Genomic DNA, 16828 nt, shown 5'->3' with positions numbered 1-16828 from the left:
GCGTCTTCAGGTCGAGGCAGCCTGGCGCACCGGACACTGTCCGGTGCACCACCGGACAGTCCGGTGCCCCAGACCGAAACAGCCTGTTGGCTGTACACAGCCAACTCTTCTCTTATTCGTTTTCTCCTGTTTCTAACACTTAGACAAGTATATTAGTACACAAAATCAATGTACTAAGGCTTAGAAACATACCTTTACTTGTGATTTGCACTTTGTTCATCCATGGGCATAGATTCACATTTAAGCACTTGTGTTTGCACTCAATCACCAAAATACTTAGAAATGGCCCAAGGGCTCATTTCCCTTTCAATCTCCCCCTTTTTGGTGATTTATGGCAACACAACATAAAGCAACTAGAACAAGTGCAAAATCACTTCAAATAAAATGAATTTGAGTTTTATTCAATTTTGGCATATATGGATCATGCTTTGCCACCACTTGGTTTGTTTTTGCAAATCAAACTCAAATCTCTATCTCTAAGTCAAATACACATGTTGAAGCATAAAGAGAGTCATTCCAAAATAGATTGATCAAAGATTTCAAAAACTCCCCCTTTTTCCCATAATCAACATTTCTCCCCACAAGAAACCAACTTTTGATAAGAGAGACAATACAAGAGTTTTGACAAACCAAAAGCTCTCTTCTACTATTTTCAATATTTCTCAAGTGGTAGCTGATCCATTTATTGCTTTGGCCTTTATTTTCTCCCCCTTTGGCATCAAGCACCAAAACGGGATCAATCTTGGCCCTTTAACCCCATTGCCTCACCAAAAGCTTCAATTAAGATCAAATGGCAATAAGAGTTTATGAGATGGACTTGGAATAAGTTACCCTCTCATCGGAGTGCAGTGGAAGTCTTTCATGGTCCAAGTCCACCTTTTCCCTTTCAATCCTCCTTCGAGACTAAATCAAGCAAACTCAACCACATAGTTAGTCTCAAAGGGTCAAGTTGTAACACATCTCCCCCTAAACATGTGCATCACCTTGCAACGGACTTGTGAGGTCCAGGGAGTGTTTGTACAACTTGAGCACCACAATAAGCAACAGAATGCAGAATGAACATGATCAAAAGCATAAACACATGTATGCTACAATTAAATCCAAGTTCCGCGAATCTAAGACATTTAGCTCACTACGCAGCCTGCAAAAGGTCTTCTCATCTAGAGGCTTGGTAAAGATATCGGCTAGCTGGTTCTCGGTGCTAACATGAAACACTTCGATATCCTCCTTTTGCTGGTGGTCTCTCAAAAAGTGATGCCGGATGTCTATGTGCTTTGTGCGACTGTGCTCAACAGGATTTTCCGCCATGCGGATAGCACTCTCATTATCACATAGGAGTGGGACTTTGCTCAGATTGTAGCCAAAGTCCCTGAGGGTTTGCCTCATCCAAAGTAGTTGCGCACAACACTGTCCTGCGGCAACGTACTCGGCCTCAGCGGTGGATAGGGCAACAGAAGTTTGTTTCTTAGAGTTCCACGACACCAGGGACCTTCCTAAGAATTGACACGTCCCCGATGTGCTCTTCCTATCGACCTTACATCCAGCATAGTCGGAGTCTGAGTATCCAACCAAGTCAAAGGTAGACCCCTTTGGATACCAGAGCCCGAAGCAAGGCGTAGCAACTAAATATCTCAGAATTCGCTTCACCGCCACTAAGTGACACTCCTTAGGATCAGATTGAAATCTAGCACACATGCATACGCTAAGCATAATATCCGGTCTACTAGCACATAAATAAAGCAAAGAACCTATCATGGACCGGTATGCTTTTTGATCAACGGACTTACCTCCTTTGTTGAGGTCGGTGTGTCCGTCGGTTCCCATCGGAGTCTTTGCGGGCTTGGCGTCCTTCATCCCAAACCGCTTTAGCAGATCTTGCGTGTACTTCGTTTGGGAGATGAAGGTGCCTTCCTTGAGTTGCTTCACTTGGAACCCAAGGAAGTAGTTCAACTCGCCCATCATCGACATCTCGAATTTCTGCGTCATCACCCTGCTAAACTCTTCACAAGACTTTTGGTTAGTAGAACCAAATATTATGTCATCGACATAAATTTGGCACACAAACAAATCACCATCACATGTCTTTGTAAAAAGAGTTGGATCGGCTTTCCCAACCTTGAAAGCATTAGCAATTAGAAAGTCTCTAAGGCATTCATACCATGCTCTTGGGGCTTGCTTAAGTCCATAGAGCGCCTTAGAGAGCTTACACACATGGTTGGGGTACCGTTCATCCTCGAAGCCAGGGGGTTGCTCCACGTACACCTCCTCCTTGATTGGCCCGTTGAGGAAAGCGCTCTTCACATCCATTTGGTACAACCTGAAAGAATGATGAGCGGCATATGCTAGCAAGATACGAATTGATTCTAGCCTAGCCACAGGAGCAAAAGTCTCCTCGAAATCCAAACCTGTGACTTGGGCATAACCTTTTGCCACAAGTCGAGCCTTGTTTCTCGTCACCACCCCGTGCTCGTCCTGTTTGTTGCGGAACACCCACTTGGTTCCCACAACATTTTGCTTCGGACGAGGCACAAGTGTCCAAACTTCATTCCTCTTGAAGTTGTTGAGCTCCTCTTGCATGGCCAACACCCAGTCCGGATCTAGCAAGGCCTCCTCTACCCTGAAAGGCTCAATAGAAGAGACAAAGGAGTAATGTTCACAAAAATTAACTAGTCGAGATCGAGTAGTTACTCCCTTGCTAATGTCACCCAGAATTTGGTCGACAGGATGATCCCTTTGAATCATTGCTCGAACTTGGGTTGGAGGTGCCGGTTCCGCTTCTTCCTCCATCACATGATCATCTTGTGCTCCCCCTTGATCACACGCCTCCTGTTGATGAACCTGTTCATCGTCTTGAGTTAGGGGATGCACCATAGTTGAGGAAGAAGGTTGATCTCGTTCATCTTGTTCCTGTGGCCGAACTTCTCCAATCGCCATGGTTCGTATAGCGGTCGTCGGAACATCTTCTTCATCTACATCATCACAATCAACTTGCTCTCTTGGAGAGCCATTAGTCTCATCAAATACAACATCGCTAGAGACTTCAACCAAACCCGATGATTTGTTGAAGACTCTATACGCCTTTGTATTTGAGTCATAACCTAACAAAAACCCTTCTACTGCTTTGGGAGCAAATTTAGAATTTCTACCTTTCTTCACCAGAATGTAGCACTTGCTCCCAAATACACGAAAGTAAGATACATTGGGTTTGTTACCGGTTAGCAGCTCATACGACGTCTTCTTGAGGAGGCGATGAAGGTAGACCCTGTTGATGGCGTGGCAGGCCGTGTTCACGGCTTCCGTCCAAAAGCACTCGGGGGTCTTGTACTCTCCTAGCATCGTCCTCGCCATATCGATGAGCGTCCTGTTCTTCCTCTCTACCACACCATTTTGTTGTGGTGTGTAGGGAGCGGAGAACTCGTGCTTGATCCCTTCCTCTTCAAGGAACTCCTCCACTTGAAGGTTCTTGAACTCGGACCCGTTGTCGCTCCTTGTCTTCTTCACCTTGAGCTCAAACTCATTTTGAGCTCTCCTGAGGAAGCGCTTGAGGGTCCCTTGGGTTTCAGACTTATCCTGCAAAAAGAATACCCAAGTGAAGCGGGAAAAGTCATCAACAATAACTAGACCATACTTACTCCCTCCTATACTCAGATAGGCGACGGGTCCGAAGAGGTCCATATGCAGCAGCTCCAGGGGTCTTGAAGTGGTCATCACATTCTTGCTGTGATGCGCTCCTCCCACTTGTTTACCTGCTTGACAAGCTGCACAAGGTCTATCTTTTTCGAATTGAACGTTAGTCAAACCTATAACGTGTTCTCCCTTTAGAAGCTTGTGAAGGTTCTTCATCCCCACATGTGCTAAGCGGCGATGCCACAGCCAGCCCATGCTAGTCTTAGCTATTAAGCATGCATCTAGACCGGCCTCTTCTTTTGCAAAATCAACTAAGTAAAGTTTGCCGTCTAATACTCCCTTAAAAGCTAGTGAACCATCACTTCTTCTAAAGACAGACACATCTACATTTGTAAATAGACAGTTATATCCCATATTGCATAATTGACTAACAGATAGTAAATTATATCCTAGAGACTCTACTAAAAACACATTAGAGATAGAGTGCTCATTAGAAATTGCAATTTTACCTAACCCTTTTACCTTGCCTTGATTCCCATCACCGAATATGATTGAATCTTGGGAATCCTTATTCTTGACGTAGGAGGTGAACATCTTCTTCTCCCCCGTCATATGGTTTGTGCATCCGCTATCAATAATCCAGCTTGAACCCCCGGATGCATAAACCTGCAAGGCAAATTTAGGCTTGGGACTTAGGTACCCAACTCATGTTGGGTCCTACAAGGTTTGTGCAAATATCCTTAGGGACCCAAATGCAAGTTTTGTCTCCCTTGCATTTTGCCCCTAACTTCCTAGCAACAATTTTCTTATCCTTTCTACAAATAGCAAAAGAAGCATTCAAAGCACAGTAAATTGTAGAAGGACCATTCATAACTTTTCTAGGAACATTAACAATATTCTTCCTAGGTATATGATGTATATTTTTCCTAGGCATATTTCTATTATGCACATAAGAAGAACTAGAAGCAACCATGACATGAGCATCAAAATCATCATAAGCATTATAACCCCTATAAGCGCTTCTAGTTTGTCTTCTATCATGATACAAAAAAGCATGGTTCTTTTTAGTGCTACTAGCCATAGGAGCCTTCCCTTTCTCCTTGGCGGAGATAGGAGCTTTATGACTTGTCAAGTTCTTGACTTCTCTCTTGAAGCCAAGCCCATCCTTAATTGAGGGGTGTCTACCAACCGTGTAGGCATCCCTAGCAAATTTTAGTTTATCAAAATTACTCTTGCTAGCCTTAAGTTGAGCATTAAGACTAGCTAATTCATCATTTAATTTTGAAATAGAAACTAAGTGTTCGCTACAAGCATTAATATCAATATCCTTACACCTAGTGCAAATTTCAACATAATCAACACAAGAGTTGGATTTATTTGCTTCTACTAGTTTAGCATTTAAATCATCGTTTATGCTCTTTAAGTTAGAAATAGAATCATGGCATGTTGACACTTCACAAGCAAGCATTTCATTCCTCTTAATTTCTAATGCAAGGGATTTTTGAGCCTCTACAAACTTATCATGTTCTTCATACAACAAATCCTCTTGCTTTTCTAAAAGTATATTCTTTTCATTCAAGGCATCAATTAATTCATTAATTTTGTCTATCTTAGATCTATCTAAGCCCTTGAACAAACATGAATAATCTACTTCATCCTCATCACTAGATTCGTCCTCACTTGAAGAAGCATAGGTAGAGTTGCGAGTACATACCTTCTTCTCCCTTGCCATAAGGCATGTGTGACGCTCGTTGGGGAAGAGGGCTGATTTGTTGAAGGCGGTGGCGGCGAGTCCTTCATTGTCGGAGTCGGAAGAGGAGCAATCCGAGTCCCACTCCTTGCCTAGATGCGCCTCGCCCTTTGCCTTCTTGTAATGCTTCTTCTTTTCCCTCTTGTTTCCCTTTTCCTGGTCACTATCATTATCGGGGCAGTTAGCGATAAAATGACCAATCTTACCGCACTTGAAGCATGAGCGCTTCCCCTTCGTCTTGGTCTTGCTTGGCTGCCCCTTGTGACCCTTTAGCACCGTCTTGAAGCGTTTGATGATGAGAGCCATCTCCTCATCATTAAGTCCGACCGCCTCAATTTGTGCCACCTTGCTAGGTAGCGCCTCCTTGCTTCTTGTTGCTTTGAGAGCAAAAGGTTGTGGTTCGTTGATCGGTCCATTCAAGGCGTCGTCCACGTACCTTGCCTCCTTGATCATCATTCGCCCGCTGACGAATTATCCTAAGACTTCTTCGGGCGACATTTTGGTGTACCTGGGATTCTCACGAATATTATTCACCAAATGAGGATCAAGAACGGTAAAGGACCTTAGCATTAGTCGGACGACGTCGTGGTCCGTCCATCGCGTGTTTTGATAGCTCCTTATTTTGTTGATAAGGGTCTTGAGCCGGTTGTATGTTTGAGTTGGCTCCTCGCCCCTTATCATCGCGAACCGTCCAAGCTCGCCCTCCACCAACTCCATTTTGGTGAGCAAGGTAGCGTCATTTCCCTCATGAGAGATCTTGAGGGTATCCCAGATTTGCTTGGCGTTATCCAAGCCACTCACTTTATTATATTCATCCCTGCACAATGAGGCTAGAAGAACAGTAGTAGCTTGTGCATTCTTATGGATTTGCTCATTAATGAATATAGGACTATCCGAACTATTAAAGTGCATTCCACTATCTACAATCTCCCATATGCTAGGATGGAGAGAGAATAGGTGACTACGCATTTTGTGGCTCCAAAATCCGTAGTCCTCCCCATCAAAGTGTGGGGGCTTGCCGAGTGGAATGGAAAGCAAATGTGAATTTGAACTTTGCGGAATACGAGAGTAGTCAAAAGAAAAGTTAGAATTAACTGGTTTCCTTTGCTCGTAGTCGTTGTGGTCGTTGTCCTTTTGGGAAGAGGTAGACTCATCACTGTCGTCGTAGTAGACGATCTCCTTGATGCGCCTCGTCTTCTTCTTCTTCCCTTCCTTTCGTCTATGACCCGAGCCGGAGTCGGTAGGCTTGTCATCTTTGGGCTCATTGACGAAGGACTCCTTCTCCTTATCGTTGATCACGATTCCCTTCCCCTTAGGATCCATCTCTTCGGGCGGTTAGTCCCTTTCTTGAAGAGAACGGCTCTGATACCAATTGAGAGCACCTAGAGGGGGGGTGAATAGGTGATCCTGTAAAACTTAAACTTATAGCCACAAAACTTTATTATAGTGTTAGCACAGTTTATGCCAAGTGGCTAGAGGGGAGTCAAAACACAATAACCACAAGAATTTAATCACAGAGATGACACGGTGGTTATCCCGTGGTTCGGCCAAGTACAAAACTTGCCTACTCCACGTTGTGGCGTCCCAACGGACGAGAGTTGCACTCAACTCCTCTCAAGTGATCCAATGATCAACTTGAATACCACGGTGTTCTTGCTTTTCTTTTCTCAATCCCGTTTGCGAGGAATCTCCACAGCTTGGAGCCTCTCGCCCTTACAAAAGATGTTCACAAAGAATCACGGAGCAAGGGAGGGATTAGCAACTCACACACGACACAAAGATCACAGCGAATACGCACACACAAGACCCAGACTTGAGCTCGAAAGACTAGCACACTAGAACGGAGCTCAAATCACTAGAATGTCGAACAAGTGCGCAAGATTGATGTGTGAGTGATCAAGAGTGCTCAAGGAATGCTTGGTGTCCTCCTCCATGCGCCTAGGGGTCCCTTTTATAGCCCCAAGGCAGCTAGGAGCCGTTGAGAACAAATCTGGAAGGCCATCCTTGCCTTCTGTCATCGGGCGCACCGGACAGTCCGGTGCACACCGGACACTGTCCGGTGCCCGATTTCTTTCCTTAAACAGTCTAGTCGACCGTTGCCGACCGTTGCAGATCTGGCGCACCGGACAGTCCGGTGCACACTGGACAGTCCGGTGCCCCCTCCCGACCGTTGGCCAGGCCACGTGTCCCGCGCAGATCGCGCGGCCGACCGTTGGCTCGGCCGACCGTTGACTCACCGGACAGTCCGGTGCACACCGGACAGTCCGGTGAATTTTAGCCGTACGCCGTCGGCAAATTCCCGAGAGCGGCGTCTTCAGGTCGAGGCAGCCTGGCGCACCGGACACTGTCCGGTGCACCACCGGACAGTCCGGTGCCCCAGACCGAAACAGCCTGTTGGCTGTACACAGCCAACTCTTCTCTTATTCGTTTTCTCCTGTTTCTAACACTTAGACAAGTATATTAGTACACAAAATCAATGTACTAAGGCTTAGAAACATACCTTTACTTGTGATTTGCACTTTGTTCATCCATGGGCATAGATTCACATTTAAGCACTTGTGTTTGCACTCAATCACCAAAATACTTAGAAATGGCCCAAGGGCTCATTTCCCTTTCAGTAACCCAGCCTCTCGTCCATGCTAATCACCCGTAATTTCTGCCCCTGCTTCCACTCCCTTACTGCCGGTCCTTTTTTCCTCTTAGTAGGAGGTGAGGAAAGGGGCAGGAAGCACGCATACCCGATCGGCGGCCCGATGGATCGATTGTTTGGTTTGCTTGCATGCTTTCAAAAGAACTTTTTTATTCGATCTTGTTATCCTATACATGTTATTTACACGATTACTTGTTTTGGTGGTGCAATAGCTGTTTTTACTCAATCTTGCTGATATGTACCTAGTTATTTACACGATCTTATGTTTTTTGTTTGGTCACTATATCTTTGCAATCTGATAGCTGAATTATCTTTACTATATTTTTTGTTTTGGTGTGCAGTAGCTGTTTTTACTTGTTTTGGTGTTATTATGCTCAATTATCAGATCTTATGTACGCTCCGCCTTGTAAACACATAGACCACCAATTCTACATTATTTTTGTTCTTCCTTTTATGCTTTACGATGATTTGAATTGGTCCTTTTCAGAACAATGCACCCCAGTACCTAGTACACTCTAGAGCAGTACACAACATATACGCCCAGTACCCCAGTAAGTATATGCTCTTTTGTTTTTGTGATCCACTGCCCATGTATCAAGAAGGCAAACTAGATTCTGATGTATGCATATTAAAATTGCCGATATCAAATAAATCATCCATGAGTTGTCCTAGAGTTTCCAGTGTGAAGGATATGCATTGAATCAATTTTCTATGTTTTTCAGAATGATGGACAAGGTACACCACCACGACAATAGGATTTTTTTACACCCTGGCTATCTTGTTTTAATTCATCCTTTCTGCGCTCCAATTATTTTGGTGAATCTTAGCATAGAACTTGACCTTATATTATTTTGTATGTTTGGTTAACATGGGATAATATGGCATGAGATGTATTTATGAACATTGATATCGTTTTTTATGCTTACTGACAGAATGCATATGGTCTGCAAATGGAGAATTTGCTATTGCTCAATGAAGTGGCGGCATGCTCCAAAATCCTAGTGAGACCTCTGCACCTTTGGTCAGATCCCAGGCCTAGGATGTCCATGTTGTGTGTATGTACCAACAGCTAAAATGTAAACACGACATTATCATAGTTGAGTACATGAATAATTATCTATTATATCTTATTGTAAAATCTGAAATAGTTCTTCTGTAGATGGTTAGCTTGCATTTTATGCTACAATTAGCTCAGATCACTTCTTATTGTATCTTACACCAATTTACGAAATTCCTTGATGCGTTTTATGACAACCTCGTGCGCTGAGAGATACATTCGGTCTAAATTCGTTATTATGAAACAGATGGATGATTTACGCTAAAATTCGTACTCATTTACGCTGTTTTGATTCACGATTTACGCTTAAATCTGTCCGAGCCAGAACCCGCGCTCAATCGGCCGCACACGATTTTCACGACGTAATTCGGGCCTCATTTTCTGTTACGAAACAGATATACGATTTACGCTAAATTGTGTACTCATTTACGTTGTTTTAGCTCATGTATTACGCTAAAATCTATTCGAGCCAAATCCCGCGCACGATCAGACGCACACGATTATTACGACATAATTTTGGGACCCATTTGCGGTTACGAAACAGATATACGATTTATGCTAAATTTCGTACTCATTTACGCTGTTTTGGTTCATGTTTTACGCTAAAATCTATCCGAGTCAGAACCCGATCACGATGGGACGCGCGAGATTTTTACGCCGTAATTTTCGGTACGCATTCACCGTTTCAAAATAGATCTACGATTTACGCTAAAATTCGTAATCATTTACGTTATTTTTGTTCATGTTTTACGCTAAAATATGTCCGAGTAAGAACCCGTGCTCGATGGGACGCACGCTGGTTCGGGACGTGGCTATACCTGGCTGGGGCTTCCTGGTACTAATGGAAGCCCAGGGCTTCCATTACCTCGTCCCTATATATATATATACATATATATATATATATATATATATATATATATATATATATATATATATATATATATATATATATATATATATATATATATATATATATATATATTAGGAGTCCTGGGCTTCCAATAACTAGAGGAAGCCCAGGCCAGACAGTGCAATCCAGTCGAGCCGGACCAGATCCAGACGTCTATAAAAGAAAATCCGGAGTGGTAGGGTTCAGTTTTTCACGCCCCAACCCGATTCATTAGCGACGACGGTTGCCCGATAGCGCGCGCGGTGGTGGACCCTCGGCCAGTGACTGCGGTGGCCGCAGCTCCCCGACCTCGACGTGCAGTGGCGGTGATTCCTCGATCCGGAGTAGAGGCGGCGGTTCCTAGGTCGGCAGTGGCTTCTCCTCGATCCAGAGGGCGAGTGACGGTAGTGCCCTTGTGCGGGCAAGCGGCGGTGTCCTCGGGGCCCCGAGGCGGCGGCACTTCCAAGGCCGGCGACCATGCGGCGCCCCTCGATGTGAGAGTAGCGACGGCGACACACGAGGCACGAGGTTTGAGCGGCGTCACAGAAGGTGCGAGGTGCGCGCAGCGACGACCGCGCATGATATCCTCCGATCCGGCGCAGTTCGGGCGGCCCGAATGACGACATACATCTGTGCTTATGTCGTCGACTACGTCCTCCTCCGACTACCTCCTCCGACTTGTGTTTTCTTTTCGATTATTGTGTTTTATGCCTACCACATGTATTATTTACGCTAAAAACTATATGATTTTATGCTTGAACACGAAGTTCGTATATCAGTTTGTTGCATGCACATTGAAAAGACAATTCCTTGATTTATGCTGCTCGTAATTACCATAAAAAATCAAATCATTTATTTTCGTAAATGCCAGATTTGTAAGTATTTATGTGACGTTGTATAAGAATTTATGCTCTATGTGACTCATGTCATCCATTTTTTGCGCGCATGAACTGGAAAGGAAAATATAATCCAAAATTTGCGCGCATGCAATAGAAACTACCACGATTTGCCATAATTTTTGGATCTGTATAAAAATAGAAATCGCATGCATGTGGCTGCCATGTTTTTCGAATCTGCCATAAAAATAGGATCGTAATAACAACCTACTATAGCTATGAACCTCTCACATTGGCTTGATATTTATGATTATAATTGAGGGATTTTATGCTCAAAACTTAAGGTTTTTACGCTCCAACCTGGAGATGCGTCCACCAGTGAACAACATGCCAGATTTTTTACGTAGTGTACCAAATTACATAAATACCTACACTATGTAGTATAATTATTATCAATATATATCATAAACTAGTTCTAATGTGTTTAGCTGCATGGCTGTTGGAGGGATCATATATTTATGAAGCAAATAAAATATTAAATACAATTTTTTTGTTTCTATGCATGCAATTTATTTCCTTTCATTGCACATTTTTCCATCATAAATTCGTGTGCATGCAGCTGGTAACAGATTTTTACGCAGTATACGGAATTGCATAATTATCTACATAGTGTAGCATATTTAGTATCAATATATTTTATAAAATGGTCCTGATGAGTCTAGCTGCATGGCTGTTACAGCGATCCTAAATTTATGAAGGAAATAAAACATTTAAAAATAGAAACCGCCACACATATCTTTCCTAAATTTACGCGCATGCAAGGGAACGTGTTTGACTCATGCATGCATTTTGCCATAATTTTTGGACCTGTATATTTATAGAAACCGTATGCATGCGGCCACCATGTTTTTCGGATCTGCCATAAAAATATGATCGTAATAACAACCTACTAGAGCTATCAACCTCTCACATTGGCTCAGTATTTATGCTTACAATTGAGGGATTTTATGATCAAAACTTATGGTTTTTACGCTCCAACCTGGAGATGCGTCCACCAGTGAACAACATGCCAGATTTTTTACGTAGTGTACCGAATTGCATAAATAACTACATCATGTAGTATAATTAGTATAAGTATATATCATAAACTAGTTCTAATGTGTTTAGCTGCATGACTGTTGTCGGGTACCATAATTAGGGGTACCCCAAACACTCCTAAACACAGTCGGTAACCACCATCAGCACAAGCTGCAGAGACTGATGGGCACGATTCAGGTCAAGGCTTCGTCTGCTCAAGGGATGTGATCTCGCCCCGCCCGAGCCTGGCCTCGGGCAGGAACAGTAGTCCCAGACGAAGTCTCGCCTCGCCCGAGGGCCTCTTCAAGCAACGGACGCACCCTCGTCTCGCCCGAACCCCAGCTCGGGCAGGCTTCGTTGTGAAGCAACCTTGGCCAAATCGCCTCACCAACCGACCGTATCGCAGGCGCATTCAATGCGAGGATCGCCTGACGCCTTATCCTGACACGCGTGCCTCAGTCGGCAAGGTCGAAGTGACCGCGGTCACTTCGCCCTTCCACTGACCGACCTGACAGGAAAATAGCGCCGCTCGCTCCGCTCCGACTGCTGTGCCACCCGCCAGAGTGAGGCTGGCAACAGCCAAGTTCAGCCTCCGGCACAACAGGAAGCTCCGCCTCGCCCGACCCCAGGGCTCAGCCTCAACCTCGGCCTCGGAAGGAGGACTCCACCTCGCCCGACCCTAAGGCTCAGCCTCAGCCTCGGCCTCGGAGGGTGGTCTCCGCCTCGCCCGACCCCAGGGCTCGGCCTCAACCTCGACCTCGGGAGGAATCGCGTCCTCGCCCGACCCCGGCCTCGGCCTCAGGAAGAGTCTCCACCTCGCCCAACCTTGGGCTCGGACCGACCACGCCATGGGGGATACATCATTACCCTACCCCTAGCTAGCTCAGGCTACGGGGGAACAAGACCGGCGTCCCATCCAGGCTCGCCCCGGTAACAAGTAATGATGGCTCCCCACGTGCGTCCATGACGACGGTGGTTCTCAGCCCCCTACGGAAGCAAGGAGACGTCAGCAAGATCCCAGCAGCCTCGACAGCTGTGCTTCTACAGGGCTCAAGCGCTCCTCTGTCAGCCACGATACCGCGTACATAGGGCTCTAGCACCTCTCTGACAGCCACGTTGGCATGTACACAGGGCTCAGGCACCTCTCTGCCGGACACGTTAGCGCATAGCTACACCCCCATTGTACACCTGGACCCTCTCCTTGCATCTATAAAAGGAAGGTCCAGGGCCCTCATGCGAGAGGGTCGCGCGGGAGGACGGGCTGACGAACAGGATCACTCTCTCTCCCTCGCGAACGCTTGTAACCCCTACTACGAGCGCATCCCCCTGGCGCAGGATAACACAAGCCGCGTTTCCCCCCCCCCCTTGTGTTCCATCTCGTGCCAACCCATCTGGGCTGGGACACGCAGCGACAATTTTACTCGTCGGTCCAGGGACCCCCCGGGGTCGAAACATCGACAGTTGGCGCACCAGGTAGGGGCCTGCTGCGTGTTGATGAACAACTTCCCATTGAGTTCTAGATGTGTAGCCTCCAGCAACCTCTTCAGCCCGGGACGCTGCTCCGCTTTGGGAGCCTCGAGCTCATGTCCCTCGACGGCAGCTACGACATGGTACTCCTTCCCCCGTAGTGCGACAGCAACCACGACGACCGTCAGCTCGCCCGGCAGCGGCGAACTCGATGACGTCTTCCCCCCGTGGCGGAAGAGCAGCATCCGGGTTTGTCCCGCCGTCCTCCTCACCGCGGGAGGAGGAGACGGGGCAACCGTGGCCATGCAGGACGCGGCGCCTCGTCGGCTGTCGAGCGAGTCGACGACACCGACACCCCAGCGGGGGACTTGTGGAGCGTTGTCCTCGCGCCTGAGACAACGACGGATGTCGTTTCCCCGCAACGTGCCAACCCCAAGCGGACAGATGACACCAGCACACTCGCGAAGGACTTGTTGGGCGTTAGCCTCGTACCTGAGATAACGATGCAGTCTGTCCCCGACGCGACCTCGTCACCGTCCATCGATCGAGAGGGCAAGACTGCCCCCGTCTTCCAGCGGGGTCAGCCAGAATCTGGCTGCAGCGGCAATACTGCTCCAAGCATTGCCGGGGCCATCCACCACCGAGGGGCGGCGAATCCAGGGAGAACTCAAGAATCTCCTAGAGGATGCCGCGGTCCGACGGGCCGAGAGCTCTGCCTCCCGAAGGCAAGGGTGCCCCCGGAGCATCGTGCAGCGACTTCCCGATTCATGCGGGAAGCCTCGGTCCACACCAGGCGCACGCGGGACGCGACGCCTGCAGTCCCGGGTCGCCTCAGCAACGAGCACCACCGCCGCAACCGTCGAGCCCGCCTCGACGAGAAGGTGCGCCGAGGCTACCACCCTAGGCGTGGGGGACGCTACGACAACGAGGAGGATTGGAGCCCCTCGCCCGAACCACCAGGTCCACGAGCCTTCAGCCGGGCCATACGACGGGCGCCGTTTCCGACCCGGTTCCGAGCCCCGACTACCATCACCAAGTACTCAGGGGAAACGAGGCCGGAACTGTGGCTTGCGGACTACCGGCTGGCCTGCCAGCTGGGTGGAACGAACGATGACAACCTCATCATCCGCAACCTCCCCCTGTTCCTCTCCGATGCCGCCCGAGCCTGGCTGGAGCATCTGCCTCCTGCGCAGATCTCCAACTGGGACGATCTGGTCAAAGCCTTCGCTGGAAACTTCCAAGGCACGTACGTGCGCCCTGGTAACTCCTGGGATCTCCGAAGCTGCCGCCAGCAGCCAGGGGAATCCCTGCAAGATTACATCCGGCGGTTTTCGAAGCAGCGCACCCAGCTGCCCAACATCACCGACTCGAATGTCATCGGGGCGTTCCTCGCCGGCACCACTTGCCGCGACCTGGTGAGCAAACTGGGCCACAAGACTCCCACCAAGGCGAGCGAGTTGATGGACATCGCCACCAAGTTCGCCTCTGGTCAGGAGGCGGTCGAAGCCATCTTCCGAAAGGACAAGCAACCTCAGGGACGCCAGCAGGAAGACATCCCCGAGGCGTCTGCCTAGTGTGGCACGAAGAAGAAGGCCAAGAAGAAGTCGCAAGCGAAATGTGACGCCGCCGACGCGGATCTTGTCGCTGCCATCGAGCGCAGGAACCCTCGGAGGCCTCTTGGAGGGGTCAACCTGTTCGACAAGATGCTCAAGGAGTCGTGCCACTATCACCAGGGTCCCGTCAAGCACACCCTTGAGGAATGCGTCATGCTTCGGTGCTACTTCCATAAGACCGGGCCCCCGGCGGAAGGTGGCAAAGGCCAAGACAACGACAAGAAGGGAGGCGACAAGGCAGAGGAGTTCCCCGAGGTCCACGATTGTTTCATGATCTACGGTGGGCAAGTGGCGAACGCCTCGGCTCGGCACTGCAAGCAGGAGCGCCGAGAGGTCTGCTCGGTAAAGGTGGCGGCGCCGGTCTACCTAGACTGGTTCGACAAGCCCATCACCTTCGACCAAGGCAACTTCCCCGACTACGTGTCGAGCCCAGGAAAGTACCCGCTCGTTGTCGACCCCGTCATCGGCAACACCAGGCTCACCAAGGTCCTCATGGACGGAGGCAGCAGTCTCAACATCATCTATGCTGAGACCCTCGGGCTCTTGGAAATCGATCTGTCCATGATCCAGGCCGGTGCGGCGCCCTTTCACGGGATCATCCCCGGGAAGCGCGTCCAACCCCTTGGACAACTCGATCTGCCTGTCTGCTTCGGAACACCCTCCAACTTCCGAAAGGAAACCCTCACGTTCAAGGTGGTCGGGTTCCGAGGAACCTACCACGCGGTGGTGGGGAGACTGTGCTACGCCAAGTTCATGGCCGTCCCCAACTACACCTACCTCAAGCTCAAGATGCTGGGCCTCAATGGGGTCATCACCGTCGGATCCATGTACCGACACATGTACGAATGTGACGTGGAGTGCGTGGAGTACGCTGAGGCCCTCGCCGAGTCCGAGGCCCTCATTGCCGACCTGGAGTGCCTCTCCAAGGAGGTGCGAGATGCAAAGCGCCATGCCGGCAACTTCGAACCAGCTGAGGCGGTTAAGTCCGTCCCTCTCGACCCCAACAATGACGCCTGCAAGCAAGTCCGGACCGGCTCCGAGCTCGACCCCAAATAGGAAGCAGTGCTCGTCGACTTTCTCCGCGCAAACGCTGAAGTGTTTGTGTGGAGTTCCTTGGACATGCCCGGCATACCGAGGGATGTCGCCGAGCACTCACTGGATATCCGAGCCGGTGTCCGACCCGTGAAGCAGCCTCTGTGCCGTTTCGACAAAGAAAAGCGCAGAGCCATAGGCGAGGAGATCCACAAGCTGATGGCTGCAGGGTTCATCAAAGAGGTATTCCATCCTAAATGGTTAGCCAACCTTGTGCTTGTGAAAAAGAAAGGTGGGAAATGGAGGATGTGTGTAGACTACACTGGTCTAAACAAAGCATGTCCGAAGGTTCCCTACCCTTTGCCTCGCATCGATCAAATTGTGGACTCCACTGCTGGGTGCGAAACTCTATCATTCCTCGACGCCTACTCAGGGTATCACCAAATCAAGATGAAAGAGTCCGACCAGCTCACGACTTCTTTCATCACACCTTTTGGCATGTACTGCTATACTACTATGCCATTTGGCTTGAGGAATGCAGGTGCAACATACCAAAGGTGCATGAACCACGTGTTCAGAGAGCACATCGGCCGAACGGTCGAGGCTTACGTCGATGACATCGTAGTCAAGACGAGGAAAGCCTCCGACCTCCTCTCTGACCTTGAAACGACATTCAAGTGTCTAAGAGCGAAGGGCATGAAACTCAATCCCGAGAAGTGTGTCTTCGGAGTCCCCCGAGGCATGTTCCTGGGGTTCATCGTCTCCGAGCAGGGCATCTAGGCCAACTCGGAGAAAATCACGGCCGTCACCAACATGGGCCTATCAAAGAT

At 48.4% G+C, this 16828-nt stretch overlaps 1 long non-coding RNA gene across 3 annotated transcripts; it reads left to right on the top strand.

The window, feature by feature from the left end:
* The first annotated feature begins 8605 nt into the window (after positions 1–8605).
* Positions 8606–9157, top strand: LOC118472181 (uncharacterized). 3 transcript variants are annotated; one of them, XR_004850147.1, is made up of 3 exons: positions 8606–8646; positions 8750–8762; positions 8960–9157. It is a non-coding gene; the product is annotated as an uncharacterized lncRNA (long non-coding RNA). The 3 variants fall into 3 exon arrangements; XR_004850146.1 differs by lacking the exon at positions 8606–8646 and having other exon boundaries at positions 8696–8762; XR_004850145.1 differs by lacking the exons at positions 8606–8646; positions 8750–8762 and adding an exon at positions 8785–8843.
* Positions 9158–16828: the final 7671 nt, after the last annotated feature.

This window comes from Zea mays, chromosome 6, assembly GCF_902167145.1.
Source record: "Zea mays cultivar B73 chromosome 6, Zm-B73-REFERENCE-NAM-5.0, whole genome shotgun sequence".
In the NCBI taxonomy this organism is placed as follows: domain Eukaryota; kingdom Viridiplantae; phylum Streptophyta; class Magnoliopsida; order Poales; family Poaceae; genus Zea; species Zea mays.
This window is presented reverse-complemented; position numbering and strand designations above follow the sequence as displayed.